The sequence below is a fragment of the Phyllobates terribilis genome, unplaced genomic scaffold (assembly GCF_046119375.1).
Source record: "Phyllobates terribilis strain yellow unplaced genomic scaffold, ASM4611937v1 Scaffold_8__6_contigs__length_399053987, whole genome shotgun sequence".
Taxonomy (NCBI): domain Eukaryota; kingdom Metazoa; phylum Chordata; class Amphibia; order Anura; family Dendrobatidae; genus Phyllobates; species Phyllobates terribilis.
The window spans coordinates 349,039,236-349,056,601 of NW_027362768.1; the positions used below are offsets into that span (position 1 = coordinate 349,039,236).

The window sequence follows — 17,366 nt, forward strand, 5'->3', positions numbered from 1 at the left end:
GAGACGAGAGCGGAAACATGCGACGTGGGAAGGAGGACGTGATGAGGGTCGTCAGCGACTTCTACAGCGAACTCTACTCCCACAAGACTACCGACCCCGACGCTGCTGATAAGTTCCTGTCAGGTATCACTAACCATCTTGATCCTGCAGGCACGGCAGCCTTGGACAAACCTCGGTTGGTTGGCAAATTGCTCTCTGCCGCTAAATCCTTTAGGACCGGCAGGACCCCGGGCAGTGATGGTCTTCCAGCGGAACTCTATGTAGCGCTGGGAGACCTCATCTGTCCGGACCTGTTGGACCTGTACGAGGAGATGGTGGTGGAGGGTAGAATGCCTCCATCTTTGAGGGAAGGAATGGTCACGATCCTGTACAAGCGGAAGGGAGAGAGGTGCGACCTGAGGAATTGGCGTCCCATCACTCTGCTCAACGTGGACTACAAGATCCTGGCCAAGACGATGGCGACACGACTTAAGACGGTCATCGGACGGATCATCCACCCGGACCAGACCTGCGGCATCCCTGGACGTCGCATCGCAGACAGCCTCGCTCTCGTGCGGGACACGGTCGAGTACATCAAGGTCCGCCGCGCACACGCGGCCCTGGTCTCCTTGGATCAGGAGAAGGCCTTCGACCGGGTTTCCCACGAGTTCATGGGCCGAGCTCTGCACCGGTTAGGTTTGGGTAACATGTTTTGTTCGTATGTCCGTCTGATGTATTTTGATATCCACAGCTCGGTGTTGGTGAACGGCTGGAAGACTGACCCCTTCCCTGTCCTCTCTGGGGTCAGACAAGGCTGCCCTCTATCACCTCTTCTTTTTGTTTGTGTTATAGAACTCTTCGCAGAGGCTATCCGGCAGAATGGAGAGATCAGAGGGATCACCGCACCGGGTCCGGGACGACACGAGGTCAAGTGCTCGCTCTACATGGACGACGTCACCGTCTTCTGCGCTGATCGTGGTTCAGTCGACGCCCTCGTCCAGACGTGTGAGAGGTTCGGCCGGGCTTCAGGGGCCAAAGTCAACTGCAGGAAGTCGGAAGCCATGCTCTTCGGGGATTGGCAGCCGGCCTCCTCCGCCCCCTTCCCCTTCAACATTCAACCGGATTTCCTCAAGGTGCTGGGAGTCTGGTTCGGGAAGGAAGGAGCGGCCCTCAAGTCCTGGCAAGAACGCTTGGCCAAGGTGAAGCAGCGGATCGGACTCTGGAGCCTCAGACACCTCACTTGTGAGGGTAAGGCACTCGTCCTGCGTAATGAGGTCCTGCCCGTCTTGCAGTACACGGCGCAGGCCTGGCCCCCACACGTCACTGTGTGCAGGGCCATTACCAGGACAGTGTTTCACTTTGTCTGGGGATCCAAGATGGACAGAGTCAGGCGGGCCGTCATGTACAAGGAGCCTCGCAAGGGTGGGAAGGGCGTTCCAGATATCCCCACCCTCCTGCGATCCTCTTTTGTGTGTGATTGTGTCCGCCGGACTTTGCAAGTCAAGAATGGCTCCGCGGGCAGGTCCATGTCTCGCTTCTTCCTGCTTCCTCTTTAGAGGCGACTCGGCTGGGACAAGTGGGACAGCTCCTTCCCCTACAACTGGACGACGCCATGGTTCTACGGAGACGTCGTTCGATTTGTGGGGGAACATCAACTGGAGGGACTCAAGCCCGACTTGTGGAAGCCCAAAACTATCCACAAGCTCATCAGAGCCAAGGATGACGTGGAGAACATCACAGGACTTCACCAGGACACGCTGGAGACTGTGTGGACAAATGTGTCATCAGACAGGCTGACCAACGGGCACAAGGACTTGTCGTGGATGGCGATTCAGGGCGGACTGCCCGTCCGGTCATTCATGCATGCCCGGAACCTGTGCAAGACCCGGTACTGCCCAAGGTGCCCCTTCGTGGAGGAAACATCTTTGCACACTTTTTGGGACTGCGGATTTGCACAGCGCCTGTTGACTGCCCTTGAGGACGACCTGAGGAACTCTGTCCCCAGGGCGAGCCTATCGCACCATTCTGTGCTTTACGGACTCTTCCCTGGGGTTCATACCGTCAGAGCCATCCAGGAGGCTTGGCGCCTTATGAACTGCTTCAAGGATGCCGTTTGGGTCGCCAGGAACCGGCTCATCTTGAGGAGGGAGAGGATGTCCATCCAGGACTGCCGCAGGCTGATCCACAGCCTGCTCAGAGACTATTCCATCGTGGACGGTCCGGAGGACGAGGATCAGGACTAAACCCCTCCTCCCCCTCTCCCCTTATGTGTCTTGTCTTTCAATAAAGCTTCGGGCCTGTGATTTTCCCCTCCCCATCCCCTTTTTCCCAATCCCCATCCCTTATCACGGTTCGTCGTACTGTATTGATTGACATGCTTTTTCTTTCAGATTGAGTGTTTTGTGTAGCATAGGGGTGTGATGTGTCTAGTTAGTGCGTCGTATCCTCATGCTATGTAAATATGATGTAGAATTCTGTGTGTACTGGGCTGCGGCACAGTACACTGTCTGTTAACTTATTTTTTGTGCTAATAAAAGATATATTCAATCAAAAAAATCTGTTCTTATCAGTTTAATATCTGATACGTCCCCTATCTGGGGACCATATATTAAATGGATTTTTAGAACAGGGAGATGGAAAAAGAGCTTGCTCTGTCCACTCCACGCATTGACCTGGTATTGCAGTATCTCCAGGACCGGTGCACCCCTTCTTTAATGCAGTTTCTAAAATCAGAAAGAATTGAATTCAATGCTTTTTGTTCATTTGGCTTGTTTGTCGGATTTTGGGATGGACTCTTTGGCTTTGCTTTTCTTCTCCTCATTGGATTTTTCATGTTAAAAGTTGCAGAAGCCAGATGACAAGCTCATTTTGGTTCAACTTCAGCAACTGTGCATTGCATTGCCATGTAATGTAATGCAATGCTATCTATCTAGCTCTCCCTCTATACTTCCTTTTGGATAAACAGACATATTAGGCAAGCATTTTGGAGCTTTCACCTAAATAACTACAGGTGGTGAGATAAGCTGCACAATATAATTGACCTTTCAGTATATTGTTGCACACACACCATCTATTTAGCAAATGCCCTTGTTATCAACAGCAGCCTTTTAAACTCACCTGAGCTAACAGGTATGTGAGCTGGTTATTCTGCTGCGCTTAAAATTTCTTTTTTGGTTTGCTACAATGCCTTTTCTGAAACGTTGTCTCCCTCTGCTGGAACACTGACTTCTTTCATTTAATGCCTGCAGACTATAAAAGAGAAACCAACCCAAAAAGTTTGGTTGATTAGTCTGTGGCATTCTTTTAAACTGTTGCTTATGGCGGTCTCTGTGAGCTTCTCAGTGACATTCAGCCATCCAGGTATCCCGCCTGCAGTAGACGGAATGTGGCAATGGAACGCTGGCTGCGCGTGTCATAATAGGCTCTGAGCCTTTATATACCTGCGCACAGCAGCAGCCACCTTCAGTCTGCTGCTGGACAGCCAGCAGCAGCAGCAGCAGGAGAGGTAATTAATCAGCAACCCTCCTGCTAAGGGTAGACAGCTGCTCGTTCCACCCCCCCCCCGCCTTAATTGGTTCTCCTCCCTTCCAACGGTGTTGAGGCGGGTGGGAACAGCCGGGGGTTGAGGGTACTGTGCTAAAAGAGGTGGAGTTATGCAGATCTAAAACGCGTGGATTGCAGCAGCAGCAAGCCGAAAAGTGCAGACATGTGAGGGATCTAGAGGTTGACAGCATGTCTTCTTAACGGGAGTCCAGGTGGCCATCTCCACAAATGGACTTTTCAGAATCCTTGGGTGGCACCGTAGTCGGAAACCAATTCTGGTTATCGCTTCTCGGCCTTTTGGCTAAGATCAAGTGTAGTATCTGTTCTTATCAGTTTAATATCTGATACGTCCCCTATCTGGGGACCATATATTAAATGGATTTTTAGAACAGGGAGATGGAAAAAGAGCTTGCTCTGTCCACTCCTCGCATTGACCTGGTATTGCAGTATCTCCAGGACCGGTGCACCCCTTCTTTAATGCAGTTTCTAAAATCAGAAAGAATTGAATTCAATGCTTTTTGTTCATTTGGCTTGTTTGTCGGATTTTGGGATGGACTCTTTGGCTTTGCTTTTCTTCTCCTCATTGGATTTTTCATGTTAAAAGTTGCAGAAGCCAGATGACAAGCTCATTTTGGTTCAACTTCAGCAACTGTGCATTGCATTGCCATGTAATGTAATGCAATGCTATCTATCTAGCTCTCCCTCTATACTTCCTTTTGGATAAACAGACATATTAGGCAAGCATTTTGGAGCTTTCACCTAAATAACTACAGGTGGTGAGATAAGCTGCACAATATAATTGACCTTTCAGTATATTGTTGCACACACACCATCTATTTAGCAAATGCCCTTGTTATCAACAGCAGCCTTTTAAACTCACCTGAGCTAACAGGTATGTGAGCTGGTTATTCTGCTGCGCTTAAAATTTCTTTTTTGGTTTGCTACAATGCCTTTTCTGAAACGTTGTCTCCCTCTGCTGGAACACTGACTTCTTTCATTTAATGCCTGCAGACTATAAAAGAGAAACCAACCCAAAAAGTTTGGTTGATTAGTCTGTGGCATTCTTTTAAACTGTTGCTTATGGCGGTCTCTGTGAGCTTCTCAGTGACATTCAGCCATCCAGGTATCCCGCCTGCAGTAGACGGAATGTGGCAATGGAACGCTGGCTGCGCGTGTCATAATAGGCTCTGAGCCTTTATATACCTGCGCACAGCAGCAGCCACCTTCAGTCTGCTGCTGGACAGCCAGCAGCAGCAGCAGCAGGAGAGGTAATTAATCAGCAACCCTCCTGCTAAGGGTAGACAGCTGCTCGTTCCACCCCCCCCCCCGCCTTAATTGGTTCTCCTCCCTTCCAACGGTGTTGAGGCGGGTGGGAACAGCCAGGGGTTGAGGGTACTGTGCTAAAAGAGGTGGAGTTATGCAGATCTAAAACGCGTGGATTGCAGCAGCAGCAAGCCGAAAAGTGCAGGCATGTGAGGGATCTAGAGGTTGACAGCATGTCTTCTTAACGGGAGTCCAGGTGGCCATCTCCACAAATGGACTTTTCAGAATCCTTGGGTGGCACCGTAGTCGGAAACCAATTCTGGTTATCGCTTCTCGGCCTTTTGGCTAAGATCAAGTGTAGTATCTGTTCTTATCAGTTTAATATCTGATACGTCCCCTATCTGGGGACCATATATTAAATGGATTTTTAGAACAGGGAGATGGAAAAAGAGCTTGCTCTGTCCACTCCACGCATTGACCTGGTATTGCAGTATCTCCAGGACCGGTGCACCCCTTCTTTAATGCAGTTTCTAAAATCAGAAAGAATTGAATTCAATGCTTTTTGTTCATTTGGCTTGTTTGTCGGATTTTGGGATGGACTCTTTGGCTTTGCTTTTCTTCTCCTCATTGGATTTTTCATGTTAAAAGTTGCAGAAGCCAGATGACAAGCTCATTTTGGTTCAACTTCAGCAACTGTGCATTGCATTGCCATGTAATGTAATGCAATGCTATCTATCTAGCTCTCCCTCTATACTTCCTTTTGGATAAACAGACATATTAGGCAAGCATTTTGGAGCTTTCACCTAAATAACTACAGGTGGTGAGATAAGCTGCACAATATAATTGACCTTTCAGTATATTGTTGCACACACCATCTATTTAGCAAATGCCCTTGTTATCAACAGCAGCCTTTTAAACTCACCTGAGCTAACAGGTATGTGAGCTGGTTACTCTGCTGCGCTTAAAATTTCTTTTTTGGTTTGCTACAATGCCTTTTCTGAAACGTTGTCTCCCTCTGCTGGAACACTGACTTCTTTCATTTAATGCCTGCAGACTATAAAAGAGAAACCAACCCAAAAAGTTTGGTTGATTAGTCTGTGGCATTCTTTTAAACTGTTGCTTATGGCGGTCTCTGTGAGCTTCTCAGTGACATTCAGCCATCCAGGTATCCCGCCTGCAGTAGACGGAATGTGGCAATGGAACGCTGGCTGCGCGTGTCATAATAGGCTCTGAGCCTTTATATACCTGCGCACAGCAGCAGCCACCTTCAGTCTGCTGCTGGACAGCCAGCAGCAGCAGCAGCAGGAGAGGTAATTAATCAGCAACCCTCCTGCTAAGGGTAGACAGCTGCTCGTTCCACCCCCCCCCCCGCCTTAATTGGTTCTCCTCCCTTCCAACGGTGTTGAGGCGGGTGGGAACAGCCAGGGGTTGAGGGTACTGTGCTAAAAGAGGTGGAGTTATGCAGATCTAAAACGCGTGGATTGCAGCAGCAGCAAGCCGAAAAGTGCAGGCATGTGAGGGATCTAGAGGTTGACAGCATGTCTTCTTAACGGGAGTCCAGGTGGCCATCTCCACAAATGGACTTTTCAGAATCCTTGGGTGGCACCGTAGTCGGAAACCAATTCTGGTTATCGCTTCTCGGCCTTTTGGCTAAGATCAAGTGTAGTATCTGTTCTTATCAGTTTAATATCTGATACGTCCCCTATCTGGGGACCATATATTAAATGGATTTTTAGAACAGGGAGATGGAAAAAGAGCTTGCTCTGTCCACTCCACGCATTGACCTGGTATTGCAGTATCTCCAGGACCGGTGCACCCCTTCTTTAATGCAGTTTCTAAAATCAGAAAGAATTGAATTCAATGCTTTTTGTTCATTTGGCTTGTTTGTCGGATTTTGGGATGGACTCTTTGGCTTTGCTTTTCTTCTCCTCATTGGATTTTTCATGTTAAAAGTTGCAGAAGCCAGATGACAAGCTCATTTTGGTTCAACTTCAGCAACTGTGCATTGCATTGCCATGTAATGTAATGCAATGCTATCTATCTAGCTCTCCCTCTATACTTCCTTTTGGATAAACAGACATATTAGGCAAGCATTTTGGAGCTTTCACCTAAATAACTACAGGTGGTGAGATAAGCTGCACAATATAATTGACCTTTCAGTATATTGTTGCACACACACCATCTATTTAGCAAATGCCCTTGTTATCAACAGCAGCCTTTTAAACTCACCTGAGCTAACAGGTATGTGAGCTGGTTACTCTGCTGCGCTTAAAATTTCTTTTTTGGTTTGCTACAATGCCTTTTCTGAAACGTTGTCTCCCTCTGCTGGAACACTGACTTCTTTCATTTAATGCCTGCAGACTATAAAAGAGAAACCAACCCAAAAAGTTTGGTTGATTAGTCTGTGGCATTCTTTTAAACTGTTGCTTATGGCGGTCTCTGTGAGCTTCTCAGTGACATTCAGCCATCCAGGTATCCCACCTGCAGTAGACGGAATGTGGCAATGGAACGCTGGCTGCGCGTGTCATAATAGGCTCTGAGCCTTTATATACCTGCGCACAGCAGCAGCCACCTTCAGTCTGCTGCTGGACAGCCAGCAGCAGCAGCAGCAGCAGGAGAGGTAATTAATCAGCAACCCTCCTGCTAAGGGTAGACAGCTGCTCGTTCCACCCCCCCCCCCGCCTTAATTGGTTCTCCTCCCTTCCAACGGTGTTGAGGCGGGTGGGAACAGCCAGGGGTTGAGGGTACTGTGCTAAAAGAGGTGGAGTTATGCAGATCTAAAACGCGTGGATTGCAGCAGCAGCAAGCCGAAAAGTGCAGGCATGTGAGGGATCTAGAGGTTGACAGCATGTCTTCTTAACGGGAGTCCAGGTGGCCATCTCCACAAATGGACTTTTCAGAATCCTTGGGTGGCACCGTAGTCGGAAACCAATTCTGGTTATCGCTTCTCGGCCTTTTGGCTAAGATCAAGTGTAGTATCTGTTCTTATCAGTTTAATATCTGATACGTCCCCTATCTGGGGACCATATATTAAATGGATTTTTAGAACAGGGAGATGGAAAAAGAGCTTGCTCTGTCCACTCCACGCATTGACCTGGTATTGCAGTATCTCCAGGACCGGTGCACCCCTTCTTTAATGCAGTTTCTAAAATCAGAAAGAATTGAATTCAATGCTTTTTGTTCATTTGGCTTGTTTGTCGGATTTTGGGATGGACTCTTTGGCTTTGCTTTTCTTCTCCTCATTGGATTTTTCATGTTAAAAGTTGCAGAAGCCAGATGACAAGCTCATTTTGGTTCAACTTCAGCAACTGTGCATTGCATTGCCATGTAATGTAATGCAATGCTATCTATCTAGCTCTCCCTCTATACTTCCTTTTGGATAAACAGACATATTAGGCAAGCATTTTGGAGCTTTCACCTAAATAACTACAGGTGGTGAGATAAGCTGCACAATATAATTGACCTTTCAGTATATTGTTGCACACACACCATCTATTTAGCAAATGCCCTTGTTATCAACAGCAGCCTTTTAAACTCACCTGAGCTAACAGGTATGTGAGCTGGTTACTCTGCTGCGCTTAAAATTTCTTTTTTGGTTTGCTACAATGCCTTTTCTGAAACGTTGTCTCCCTCTGCTGGAACACTGACTTCTTTCATTTAATGCCTGCAGACTATAAAAGAGAAACCAACCCAAAAAGTTTGGTTGATTAGTCTGTGGCATTCTTTTAAACTGTTGCTTATGGCGGTCTCTGTGAGCTTCTCAGTGACATTCAGCCATCCAGGTATCCCACCTGCAGTAGACGGAATGTGGCAATGGAACGCTGGCTGCGCGTGTCATAATAGGCTCTGAGCCTTTATATACCTGCGCACAGCAGCAGCCACCTTCAGTCTGCTGCTGGACAGCCAGCAGCAGCAGCAGCAGCAGGAGAGGTAATTAATCAGCAACCCTCCTGCTAAGGGTAGACAGCTGCTCGTTCCACCCACCCCCCCCGCCTTAATTGGTTCTCCTCCCTTCCAACGGTGTTGAGGCGGGTGGGAACAGCCGGGGGTTGAGGGTACTGTGCTAAAAGAGGTGGAGTTATGCAGATCTAAAACGCGTGGATTGCAGCAGCAGCAAGCCGAAAAGTGCAGGCATGTGAGGGATCTAGAGGTTGACAGCATGTCTTCTTAACGGGAGTCCAGGTGGCCATCTCCACAAATGGACTTTTCAGAATCCTTGGGTGGCACCGTAGTCGGAAACCAATTCTGGTTATCGCTTCTCGGCCTTTTGGCTAAGATCAAGTGTAGTATCTGTTCTTATCAGTTTAATATCTGATACGTCCCCTATCTGGGGACCATATATTAAATGGATTTTTAGAACAGGGAGATGGAAAAAGAGCTTGCTCTGTCCACTCCACGCATTGACCTGGTATTGCAGTATCTCCAGGACCGGTGCACCCCTTCTTTAATGCAGTTTCTAAAATCAGAAAGAATTGAATTCAATGCTTTTTGTTCATTTGGCTTGTTTGTCGGATTTTGGGATGGACTCTTTGGCTTTGCTTTTCTTCTCCTCATTGGATTTTTCATGTTAAAAGTTGCAGAAGCCAGATGACAAGCTCATTTTGGTTCAACTTCAGCAACTGTGCATTGCATTGCCATGTAATGTAATGCAATGCTATCTATCTAGCTCTCCCTCTATACTTCCTTTTGGATAAACAGACATATTAGGCAAGCATTTTGGAGCTTTCACCTAAATAACTACAGGTGGTGAGATAAGCTGCACAATATAATTGACCTTTCAGTATATTGTTGCACACACACCATCTATTTAGCAAATGCCCTTGTTATCAACAGCAGCCTTTTAAACTCACCTGAGCTAACAGGTATGTGAGCTGGTTACTCTGCTGCGCTTAAAATTTCTTTTTTGGTTTGCTACAATGCCTTTTCTGAAACGTTGTCTCCCTCTGCTGGAACACTGACTTCTTTCATTTAATGCCTGCAGACTATAAAAGAGAAACCAACCCAAAAAGTTTGGTTGATTAGTCTGTGGCATTCTTTTAAACTGTTGCTTATGGCGGTCTCTGTGAGCTTCTCAGTGACATTCAGCCATCCAGGTATCCCGCCTGCAGTAGACGGAATGTGGCAATGGAACGCTGGCTGCGCGTGTCATAATAGGCTCTGAGCCTTTATATACCTGCGCACAGCAGCAGCCACCTTCAGTCTGCTGCTGGACAGCCAGCAGCAGCAGCAGCAGGAGAGGTAATTAATCAGCAACCCTCCTGCTAAGGGTAGACAGCTGCTCGTTCCACCCCCCCCCCCGCCTTAATTGGTTCTCCTCCCTTCCAACGGTGTTGAGGCGGGTGGGAACAGCCGGGGGTTGAGGGTACTGTGCTAAAAGAGGTGGAGTTATGCAGATCTAAAACGCGTGGATTGCAGCAGCAGCAAGCCGAAAAGTGCAGGCATGTGAGGGATCTAGAGGTTGACAGCATGTCTTCTTAACGGGAGTCCAGGTGGCCATCTCCACAAATGGACTTTTCAGAATCCTTGGGTGGCACCGTAGTCGGAAACCAATTCTGGTTATCGCTTCTCGGCCTTTTGGCTAAGATCAAGTGTAGTATCTGTTCTTATCAGTTTAATATCTGATACGTCCCCTATCTGGGGACCATATATTAAATGGATTTTTAGAACAGGGAGATGGAAAAAGAGCTTGCTCTGTCCACTCCACGCATTGACCTGGTATTGCAGTATCTCCAGGACCGGTGCACCCCTTCTTTAATGCAGTTTCTAAAATCAGAAAGAATTGAATTCATTGCTTTTTGTTCATTTGGCTTGTTTGTCGGATTTTGAGATGGACTCTTTGGCTTTGCTTTTCTTCTCCTCATTGGATTTTTCATGTTAAAAGTTGCAGAAGCCAGATGACAAGCTCATTTTGGTTCAACTTCAGCAACTGTGCATTGCATTGCCATGTAATGTAATGCAATGCTATCTATCTAGCTCTCCCTTTTTACTTCCTTTTGGATAAACAGACATATTAGGCAAGCATTTTGGAGCTTTCACCTAAATAACTACAGGTGGTGAGATAAGCTGCACAATATAATTGACCTTTCAGTATATTGTTGCACACACACCATCTATTTAGCAAATGCCCTTGTTATCAACAGCAGCCTTTTAAACTCACCTGAGCTAACAGGTATGTAAGCTGGTTACTCTGCTGCGCTTAAAATTTCTTTTTTGGTTTGCTACAATGCCTTTTCTGAAACGTTGTCTCCCTCTGCTGGAACACTGACTTCTTTCATTTAATGCCTGCAGACTATAAAAGAGAAACCAACCCAAAAAGTTTGGTTGATTAGTCTGTGGCATACTTTTAAACTGTTGCTTATGGCGGTCTCTGTGAGCTTCTCAGTGACATTCAGCCATCCAGGTATCCCGCCTGCAGTAGACGGAATGTGGCAATGGAACGCTGGCTGCGCGTGTCATAATAGGCTCTGAGCCTTTATATACCTGCGCACAGCAGCAGCCACCTTCAGTCTGCTGCTGGACAGCCAGCAGCAGCAGCAGCAGGAGAGGTAATTAATCAGCAACCCTCCTGCTAAGGGTAGACAGCTGCTCGTTCCACCCCCCCCCCCCGCCTTAATTGGTTCTCCTCCCCTCCAACGGTGTTGAGGCGGGTGGGAACAGCCGGGGGTTGAGGGTACTGTGCTAAAAGAGGTGGAGTTATGCAGATCTAAAACGCGTGGATTGCAGCAGCAGCAAGCCGAAAAGTGCAGGCATGTGAGGGATCTAGAGGTTGACAGCATGTCTTCTTAACGGGAGTCCAGGTGGCCATCTCCACAAATGGACTTTTCAGAATCCTTGGGTGGCACCGTAGTCGGAAACCAATTCTGGTTATCGCTTCTCGGCCTTTTGGCTAAGATCAAGTGTAGTATCTGTTCTTATCAGTTTAATATCTGATACGTCCCCTATCTGGGGACCATATATTAAATGGATTTTTAGAACAGGGAGATGGAAAAAGAGCTTGCTCTGTCCACTCCACGCATTGACCTGGTATTGCAGTATCTCCAGGACCGGTGCACCCCTTCTTTAATGCAGTTTCTAAAATCAGAAAGAATTGAATTCAATGCTTTTTGTTCATTTGGCTTGTTTGTCGGATTTTGGGATGGACTCTTTGGCTTTGCTTTTCTTCTCCTCATTGGATTTTTCATGTTAAAAGTTGCAGAAGCCAGATGACAAGCTCATTTTGGTTCAACTTCAGAAACTGTGCATTGCATTGCCATGTAATGTAATGCAATGCTGTCTATCTAGCTCTCCCTCTATACTTCCTTTTGGATAAACAGACATATTAGGCAAGCATTTTGGAGCTTTCACCTAAATAACTACAGGTGGTGAGATAAGCTGCACAATATAATTGACCTTTCAGTATATTGTTGCACACACACCATCTATTTAGCAAATGCCCTTGTTATCAACAGCAGCCTTTTAAACTCACCTGAGCTAACAGGTATGTGAGCTGGTTACTCTGCTGCGCTTAAAATTTCTTTTTTGGTTTGCTACAATGCCTTTTCTGAAACGTTGTCTCCCTCTGCTGGAACACTGACTTCTTTCATTTAATGCCTGCAGACTATAAAAGAGAAACCAACCCAAAAAGTTTGGTTGATTAGTCTGTGGCATTCTTTTAAACTGTTGCTTATGGCGGTCTCTGTGAGCTTCTCAGTGACATTCAGCCATCCAGGTATCCCGCCTGCAGTAGACGGAATGTGGCAATGGAACGCTGGCTGCGCGTGTCATAATAGGCTCTGAGCCTTTATATACCTGCGCACAGCAGCAGCCACCTTCAGTCTGCTGCTGGACAGCCAGCAGCAGCAGCAGCAGGAGAGGTAATTAATCAGCAACCCTCCTGCTAAGGGTAGACAGCTGCTCGTTCCAGCCCCCCCCCGCCTTAATTGGTTCTCCTCCCTTCCAACGGTGTTGAGGCGGGTGGGAACAGCCGGGGGTTGAGGGTACTGTGCTAAAAGAGGTGGAGTTATGCAGATCTAAAACGCGTGGATTGCAGCAGCAGCAAGCCGAAAAGTGCAGGCATGTGAGGGATCTAGAGGTTGACAGCATGTCTTCTTAACGGGAGTCCAGGTGGCCATCTCCACAAATGGACTTTTCAGAATCCTTGGGTGGCACCGTAGTCGGAAACCAATTCTGGTTATCGCTTCTCGGCCTTTTGGCTAAGATCAAGTGTAGTATCTGTTCTTATCAGTTTAATATCTGATACGTCCCCTATCTGGGGACCATATATTAAATGGATTTTTAGAACAGGGAGATGGAAAAAGAGCTTGCTCTGTCCACTCCACGCATTGACCTGGTATTGCAGTATCTCCAGGACCGGTGCACCCCTTCTTTAATGCAGTTTCTAAAATCAGAAAGAATTGAATTCAATGCTTTTTGTTCATTTGGCTTGTTTGTCGGATTTTGGGATGGACTCTTTGGCTTTGCTTTTCTTCTCCTCATTGGATTTTTCATGTTAAAAGTTGCAGAAGCCAGATGACAAGCTCATTTTGGTTCAACTTCAGCAACTGTGCATTGCATTGCCATGTAATGTAATGCAATGCTATCTATCTAGCTCTCCCTCTATACTTCCTTTTGGATAAACAGACATATTAGGCAAGCATTTTGGAGCTTTCACCTAAATAACTACAGGTGGTGAGATAAGCTGCACAATATAATTGACCTTTCAGTATATTGTTGCACACACACCATCTATTTAGCAAATGCCCTTGTTATCAACAGCAGCCTTTTAAACTCACCTGAGCTAACAGGTATGTGAGCTGGTTACTCTGCTGCGCTTAAAATTTCTTTTTTGGTTTGCTACAATGCCTTTTCTGAAACGTTGTCTCCCTCTGCTGGAACACTGACTTCTTTCATTTAATGCCTGCAGACTATAAAAGAGAAACCAACCCAAAAAGTTTGGTTGATTAGTCTGTGGCATTCTTTTAAACTGTTGCTTATGGCGGTCTCTGTGAGCTTCTCAGTGACATTCAGCCATCCAGGTATCCCGCCTGCATAGACGGAATGTGGCAATGGAACGCTGGCTGCGCGTGTCATAATAGGCTCTGAGCCTTTATATACCTGCGCACAGCAGCAGCCACCTTCAGTCTGCTGCTGGACAGCCAGCAGCAGCAGCAGCAGGAGAGGTAATTAATCAGCAACCCTCCTGCTAAGGGTAGACAGCTGCTCGTTCCTCCCCCCCCCCCGCCTTAATTGGTTCTCCTCCCTTCCAACGGTGTTGAGGCGGGTGGGAACAGCCGGGGGTTGAGGGTACTGTGCTAAAAGAGGTGGAGTTATGCAGATCTAAAACGCGTGGATTGCAGCAGCAGCAAGCCGAAAAGTGCAGGCATGTGAGGGATCTAGAGGTTGACAGCATGTCTTCTTAACGGGAGTCCAGGTGGCCATCTCCACAAATGGACTTTTCAGAATCCTTGGGTGGCACCGTAGTCGGAAACCAATTCTGGTTATCGCTTCTCGGCCTTTTGGCTAAGATCAAGTGTAGTATCTGTTCTTATCAGTTTAATATCTGATACGTCCCCTATCTGGGGACCATATATTAAATGGATTTTTAGAACAGGGAGATGGAAAAAGAGCTTGCTCTGTCCACTCCACGCATTGACCTGGTATTGCAGTATCTCCAGGACCGGTGCACCCCTTCTTTAATGCAGTTTCTAAAATCAGAAAGAATTGAATTCAATGCTTTTTGTTCATTTGGCTTGTTTGTCGGATTTTGGGATGGACTCTTTGGCTTTGCTTTTCTTCTCCTCATTGGATTTTTCATGTTAAAAGTTGCAGAAGCCAGATGACAAGCTCATTTTGGTTCAACTTCAGCAACTGTGCATTGCATTGCCATGTAATGTAATGCAATGCTATCTATCTAGCTCTCCCTCTATACTTCCTTTTGGATAAACAGACATATTAGGCAAGCATTTTGGAGCTTTCACCTAAATAACTACAGGTGGTGAGATAAGCTGCACAATATAATTGACCTTTCAGTATATTGTTGCACACACACCATCTATTTAGCAAATGCCCTTGTTATCAACAGCAGCCTTTTAAACTCACCTTAGCTAACAGGTATGTGAGCTGGTTACTCTGCTGCGCTTAAAATTTCTTTTTTGGTTTGCTACAATGCCTTTTCTGAAACGTTGTCTCCCTCTGCTGGAACACTGACTTCTTTCATTTATTGCCTGCAGACTTTAAAAGAGAAACCAACCCAAAAAGTTTGGTTGATTAGTCTGTGGCATTCTTTTAAACTGTTGCTTATGGCGGTCTCTGTGAGCTTCTCAGTGACATTCAGCCATCCAGGTATCCCGCCTGCAGTAGACGGAATGTGGCAATGGAACGCTGGCTGCGCGTGTCATAATAGGCTCTGAGCCTTTATATACCTGCGCACAGCAGCAGCCACCTTCAGTCTGCTGCTGGACAGCCAGCACCAGCAGCAGCAGGAGAGGTAATTAATCAGCAACCCTCCTGCTAAGGGTAGACAGCTGCTCGTTCCACCCCCCACCCCCCCGCCTTAATTGGTTCTCCTCCCTTCCAACGGTGTTGAGGCGGGTGGGAACAGCCGGGGGTTGAGGGTACTGTGCTAAAAGAGGTGGAGTTATGCAGATCTAAAACGCGTGGATTGCAGCAGCAGCAAGCCGAAAAGTGCAGGCATGTGAGGGATCTAGAGGTTGACAGCATGTCTTCTTAACGGGAGTCCAGGTGGCCATCTCCACAAATGGACTTTTCAGAATCCTTGGGTGGCACCGTAGTCGGAAACCAATTCTGGTTATCGCTTCTCGGCCTTTTGGCTAAGATCAAGTGTAGTATCTGTTCTTATCAGTTTAATATCTGATACGTCCCCTATCTGGGGACCATATATTAAATGGATTTTTAGAACAGGGAGATGGAAAAAGAGCTTGCTCTGTCCACTCCACGCATTGACCTGGTATTGCAGTATCTCCAGGACCGGTGCACCCCTTCTTTAATGCAGTTTCTAAAATCAGAAAGAATTGAATTCAATGCTTTTTGTTCATTTGGCTTGTTTGTCGGATTTTGGGATGGACTCTTTGGCTTTGCTTTTCTTCTCCTCATTGGATTTTTCATGTTAAAAGTTGCAGAAGCCAGATGACAAGCTCATTTTGGTTCAACTTCAGCAACTGTGCATTGCATTGCCATGTAATGTAATGCAATGCTATCTATCTGGCTCTCCCTCTATACTTCCTTTTGGATAAACAGACATATTAGGCAAGCATTTTGGAGCTTTCACCTAAATAACTACAGGTGGTGAGATAAGCTGCACAATATAATTGACCTTTCAGTATATTGTTGCACACACACCATCTATTTAGCAAATGCCCTTGTTATCAACAGCAGCCTTTTAAACTCACCTGAGCTAACAGGTATGTGAGCTGGTTACTCTGCTGCGCTTAAAATTTCTTTTTTGGTTTGCTACAATGCCTTTTCTGAAACGTTGTCTCCCTCTGCTGGAACACTGACTTCTTTCATTTAATGCCTGCAGACTATAAAAGAGAAACCAACCCAAAAAGTTTGGTTGATTAGTCTGTGGCATTCTTTTAAACTGTTGCTTATGGCGGTCTCTGTGAGCTTCTCAGTGACATTCAGCCATCCAGGTATCCCGCCTGCAGTAGACGGAATGTGGCAATGGAACGCTGGCTGCGCGTGTCATAATAGGCTCTGAGCCTTTATATACCTGCGCACAGCAGCAGCCACCTTCAGTCTGCTGCTGGACAGCCAGCAGCAGCAGCAGGAGAGGTAATTAATCAGCAACCCTCCTGCTAAGGGTAGACAGCTGCTCGTTCCACCCCCCCCCCCCGCCTTAATTGGTTCTCCTCCCTTCCAACGGTGTTGAGGCGGGTGGGAACAGCCGGGGGTTGAGGGTACTGTGCTAAAAGAGGTGGAGTTATGCAGATCTAAAACGCGTGGGTTGCAGCAGCAGCAAGCCGAAAAGTGCAGGCATGTGAGGGATCTAGAGGTTGACAGCATGTCTTCTTAACGGGAGTCCAGGTGGCCATCTCCACAAATGGACTTTTCAGAATCCTTGGGTGGCACCGTAGTCGGAAACCAATTCTGGTTATCGCTTCTCGGCCTTTTGGCTAAGATCAAGTGTAGTATCTGTTCTTATCAGTTTAATATCTGATACGTCCCCTATCTGGGGACCATAGATTAAATGGATTTTTAGAACAGGGAGATGGAAAAAGAGCTTGCTCTGTCCACTCCACGCATTGACCTGGTATTGCAGTATCTCCAGGACCGGTGCACCCCTTCTTTAATGCAGTTTCTAAAATCAGAAAGAATTGAATTCAATGCTTTTTGTTCATTTGGCTTGTTTGTCGGATTTTGGGATGGACTCTTTGGCTTTGCTTTTCTTCTCCTCATTGGATTTTTCATGTTAAAAGTTGCAGAAGCCAGATGACAAGCTCATTTTGGTTCAACTTCAGCAACTGTGCATTGCATTGCCATGTAATGTAATGCAATGCTATCTATCTGGCTCTCCCTCTATACTTCCTTTTGGATAAACAGACATATTAGGCAAGCATTTTGGAGCTTTCACCTAAATAACT

At 46.7% G+C, this 17,366-nt stretch overlaps 12 non-coding genes across 12 annotated transcripts; all 12 read left to right on the forward strand.

Annotated features, from left to right (window-relative positions):
* Positions 1 to 2,494: 2,494 nt before the first annotated feature.
* Positions 2,495 to 2,688, forward strand: LOC141160129 (U2 spliceosomal RNA). The gene has a single exon (XR_012250105.1). It is a non-coding gene; the product is annotated as a U2 spliceosomal RNA (small nuclear RNA).
* A 1,115-nt stretch (positions 2,689 to 3,803) lies between these two features.
* On the forward strand, positions 3,804 to 3,994 carry LOC141159555 (U2 spliceosomal RNA). Its single transcript, XR_012249559.1, has one exon. It is a non-coding gene; the product is annotated as a U2 spliceosomal RNA (small nuclear RNA).
* Positions 3,995 to 5,110: 1,116 nt separating this feature from the next.
* LOC141159371 (U2 spliceosomal RNA) lies at positions 5,111 to 5,301 on the forward strand. Its single transcript, XR_012249379.1, has one exon. It is a non-coding gene; the product is annotated as a U2 spliceosomal RNA (small nuclear RNA).
* A 1,114-nt stretch (positions 5,302 to 6,415) lies between these two features.
* Positions 6,416 to 6,606, forward strand: LOC141159372 (U2 spliceosomal RNA). The gene has a single exon (XR_012249380.1). It is a non-coding gene; the product is annotated as a U2 spliceosomal RNA (small nuclear RNA).
* A 1,119-nt stretch (positions 6,607 to 7,725) lies between these two features.
* Positions 7,726 to 7,916, forward strand: LOC141159373 (U2 spliceosomal RNA). Its single transcript, XR_012249381.1, has one exon. It is a non-coding gene; the product is annotated as a U2 spliceosomal RNA (small nuclear RNA).
* A 1,120-nt stretch (positions 7,917 to 9,036) lies between these two features.
* LOC141159375 (U2 spliceosomal RNA) lies at positions 9,037 to 9,227 on the forward strand. The gene has a single exon (XR_012249383.1). It is a non-coding gene; the product is annotated as a U2 spliceosomal RNA (small nuclear RNA).
* A 1,116-nt stretch (positions 9,228 to 10,343) lies between these two features.
* Positions 10,344 to 10,534, forward strand: LOC141159376 (U2 spliceosomal RNA). The gene has a single exon (XR_012249384.1). It is a non-coding gene; the product is annotated as a U2 spliceosomal RNA (small nuclear RNA).
* A 1,117-nt stretch (positions 10,535 to 11,651) lies between these two features.
* Positions 11,652 to 11,842, forward strand: LOC141159377 (U2 spliceosomal RNA). Its single transcript, XR_012249385.1, has one exon. It is a non-coding gene; the product is annotated as a U2 spliceosomal RNA (small nuclear RNA).
* A 1,115-nt stretch (positions 11,843 to 12,957) lies between these two features.
* Positions 12,958 to 13,148, forward strand: LOC141159378 (U2 spliceosomal RNA). The gene has a single exon (XR_012249386.1). It is a non-coding gene; the product is annotated as a U2 spliceosomal RNA (small nuclear RNA).
* Positions 13,149 to 14,263: 1,115 nt separating this feature from the next.
* LOC141159379 (U2 spliceosomal RNA) lies at positions 14,264 to 14,454 on the forward strand. Its single transcript, XR_012249387.1, has one exon. It is a non-coding gene; the product is annotated as a U2 spliceosomal RNA (small nuclear RNA).
* Positions 14,455 to 15,573: 1,119 nt separating this feature from the next.
* LOC141159381 (U2 spliceosomal RNA) lies at positions 15,574 to 15,764 on the forward strand. The gene has a single exon (XR_012249388.1). It is a non-coding gene; the product is annotated as a U2 spliceosomal RNA (small nuclear RNA).
* Positions 15,765 to 16,878: 1,114 nt separating this feature from the next.
* Positions 16,879 to 17,069, forward strand: LOC141159524 (U2 spliceosomal RNA). The gene has a single exon (XR_012249529.1). It is a non-coding gene; the product is annotated as a U2 spliceosomal RNA (small nuclear RNA).
* Positions 17,070 to 17,366: the final 297 nt, after the last annotated feature.